The sequence below is a fragment of the Choloepus didactylus genome, chromosome X, assembly GCF_015220235.1.
Source record: "Choloepus didactylus isolate mChoDid1 chromosome X, mChoDid1.pri, whole genome shotgun sequence".
NCBI classification, from domain to species: Eukaryota; Metazoa; Chordata; class Mammalia; order Pilosa; family Megalonychidae; genus Choloepus; species Choloepus didactylus.
The window spans coordinates 94,364,439-94,368,127 of NC_051334.1; positions in this window are offsets into that span (position 1 = coordinate 94,364,439).

Genomic DNA, 3,689 nt, shown 5'->3' on the forward strand with positions numbered 1-3,689 from the left:
GTTTCCCCTCTAAGATCAGGAAAAGAGGGAGATGCTCACAGTCACCATTGTTGTTCAACATTGTGCTGGAAGTTCTAGCTACAGCAATTAGGCAAGAAAAAGAAATAAAGGTCATCAAAATTGGAGAGGAAGAAGTAGAACTTTCACTATCTGCAGATGACATGATCCTATATGTAGAAAATCCAGAAAAATCTACAACAAAGTTACTAGAGCTAATAAATGAACACAGCAAAGTGGCATAGTACAAATCAAGATGCAAAATAAGTAGTATTCCTATATACAAGTAATGAGTAACCAGAGGATGAAATTAAAAATATTCCATATACAATAGCAACCAAAAGAATCAACTATTTAGGTGTAAACTTAATCAAGGTTACAAAAGACTTATACACAGAAAACTGCAAAACACTGTTAAAAGAAATCAAACAGGACCTCAAAAATAGAATGTCATACCATGTCCTTTATCAAAAAGAAAAACAGAAAATTACAAGTGCTGTAGATGATGTGGAGAAAGAGGCACACTTATTCACAACTATATGATGATATTGTGAACAATTGATTGCATAGTATATGAATATATCTCCATAAAATTGCAGGGGAAAATAAACAGAGGGATACAAGTGCTGGAGAAAATGTGGAGAGAGGGATATACCCATTCCCTACTGTAGGGTATGCCAGTTTGGATGTATTATGTCCCCCAGAAAGACATATTCTTTAATGCAATATTTTGGGGAGAGATTGATTAGTCTTTAGATTAGGGTGGAAACTCTGATTGAATTATTTCCATGGAGGTGTGTTCCTCCCCATTCAGGAAGGGTCTTGATTACTTCACTGGAGTATTTAAGAGAGACTCTAAGAGTCAACACAGACCCAGATGTTTGCTGACACCTGGAGATGCTTGGAGATGCAGACAGAAGTACTTTTGGAGATACTAAGCTAAGAGATGAATCTCAGATTTTGCCTCAGAGAAGCTAAGAAAGGACTCCCAGATGCTTAGAGAGAAATGCCCCAGGAATACCAAGCAGAGAGCTGAGAGAAGCTAAGAAAGACAGAAGGCCAGAGACATTTTAGAGAAAGCCATTTTGAAATGCAACCCAGGATAAAAGGACAAGAAGACACCAGCTATGTGCCTTCCCAACTGAAAGAGGTGTTCCAGACACCATTGGCCTTCTTTCAATTAAGGTACCCCCTTGTTGATGCCTTAGTTTTGACACTTTTATGGCCTTTGAACTTTAAATTTTTACCTGAATAAATCCCCTTTATAAAAGCCAATCCATTTCTGGTATTTTGCATGACAGCAGCACTAGCAAACACAAAGAGTGAGGAAATAAATTGGTACAGCCTACCTGAAAGACAGTGTGGTGGTTCTTTATAGGTGGTATAAGGTCCTGCAATCTCATTATTGGGTATACACTTGGAAGAACTGAGAGAAGGGACAGGAATGGACATTTGCATACTGGTGTTTATTGTGGCAGTATTCATGATTGCAATGAATGGAGGTGGCCTAAGTTTACATCCACTGATGAACAAAATGATGAACTGTGGTGTATGCACACAATAGAATATTAAGTGATTGCAAGAAGGTATGAGGTTGTGAGACAAGCAACTAAGTGAATTTTTACTGAGAACAGCATTTTGAATGAAATACACCAGACAAAAAAAAGATAAACATTGTGATGCCTCACTAGTATGGACTAACTATAATGTCTAAACTCTGAGAATTGAATCTTATACCGCAGATAATCAGGGTAATGCTTATTGTAAAGGTCCATAGATTTTAAGCTCTTACAGCAGTCACATCTATTCCTGAGTTGTAATGTTTATCTTTTAATTCTGGGACGCCGAGCTTTGTGTATAACCTGATCAGTCTCTGGAACTTTGGGTATCTGTGTGATATCTGAGATTCAAAGCTAGATTTTGGCAGCTATGAATGTTAGTATTACCTCATACAGCAACTGCTAAAAAGGCTGAAATGCAGTTCAGACTACAATTAGAGATATGAATGAAGCAGATCTGGTTAGGACTTGTCAAATCAGGCCAAAGGGTAAAGGGTGATACTGACAGCATTTTAAAACTTCAAATTCTGTGTGAGGCCAAGCGAAGAGATGTTTATTTAGTGCAGGATCTATATTTTCTGTAGCACACTAAATAATTTAACTTCTATGGCCAGTTTATTCAAACACCATAATTACATGGAACTTTGATCAGGAAGTGAGAACTAGGAGGTTTGTACAGGCTAGTGTGAAATCCCAATACATCCCAAGGTAATTTGGGCAGAGAATAAAATGTATTTGCAAGACCTCCCTAAAAAATTGGGTAAAAATGTGGAAATGTCAAACTATCCCATCTAGGGAGAGATATTCTCACAAGCATTGAGGACTACAAATTTAGTATGCTGAACCCTCAATCTTGGGGCTTGTCCTTATGAAGCTTGTCACTGCAATAGAGGGGCTAGACCTACTTATAATTGTGCCTAAGTTTCTTCCCTAGACAACCTCTTTTGGGCTCAGAGGTGGCCTGCCTTTCTCTAAGCCTACTCAGCAGGTAAACTCACTGCCCTTCCCCCTACAGAGGTCATGACTCCCAGGAGTATAAATCCCCCTGGTAACATGGGACATGATTCCTGGAGAAGAGTCTGGACCTGGCATTGTGGGATTGAGGAGGTTTCCTTGCCCAAAGGGGGAAGCAAAATGAAACAAAATAAATTTTCAGTGGCTGAGAGAATTCAAGTGGAGTCAAGAGATCATTCTGGAGGGTATTCTTATGTACTATATAGGTACCCCTTTTTAGTTTTTAGAGTGTCAAACTGCAACCCAGTAGCCTTGATTCTTGAAGATGAATGTATAACTATGTATGTTATATGGTGTGACCAAGTGGTTGTGAAAACCTTGTAGCTTACACACCCCTTTTCCAGTATATAGACGGATGAGTAGAAAAATGGGGACAAAAATTAAATGAAAAATAGGGTGGGATGGGGAATTGGATGTTTTAAGTGTTCTTTTTTACTTTATTTTTATTCTTATTTTATTTTTGGGGGGATTAATGAAAATGTTCAAAATTGTGGGGATGAATTCACAACTATATGATGGTATTGTGAACAATTGATTGTACACTTTGGGTGATTGTATGGTATGTGAATATATCTCAATAAAACTGAATTAAAAAAACACAAACATTTGTGTCCCAGAAGAAGAAGAGAAGGGAAAAGAGATGGAAATAATATTTGAGGAAATCATGGCCAGTAATTTCCAGCTCTTATGAAGGGCATATATATATAGACACATGTCCAAGAATTGCAATGTACTCCAAAGAGATTAAATCTTAATAGACCTACTCTGTGACACATACTAATCAGAATGTCTAATGCCAAAGATAAAGAGAGAATTCTGAAGGCATCAAGAGAAAATTCATTTGTCATATACAAGTGATCTGCAATAAGACTAAGCACCATTTTCTCATCAGAAAACATGAAGGTAAGAAGGTCCTGGTGTGATATATTTAAGGTACTGAAAGAGAGAAACTGCCAACTAAAAATACTTTTTCTGGCAAAACTGCCTTCAAAAATGGGGGAGAGTTTAAAATATTCACAGATAAGCAGAAACTGAGAGTATTCACAACAAAAGACTGACCCTACAAGAATAACTAAATGAAGTTCTCCAGGTTGAAATAAAAAGACAGCAGAGAGTAGC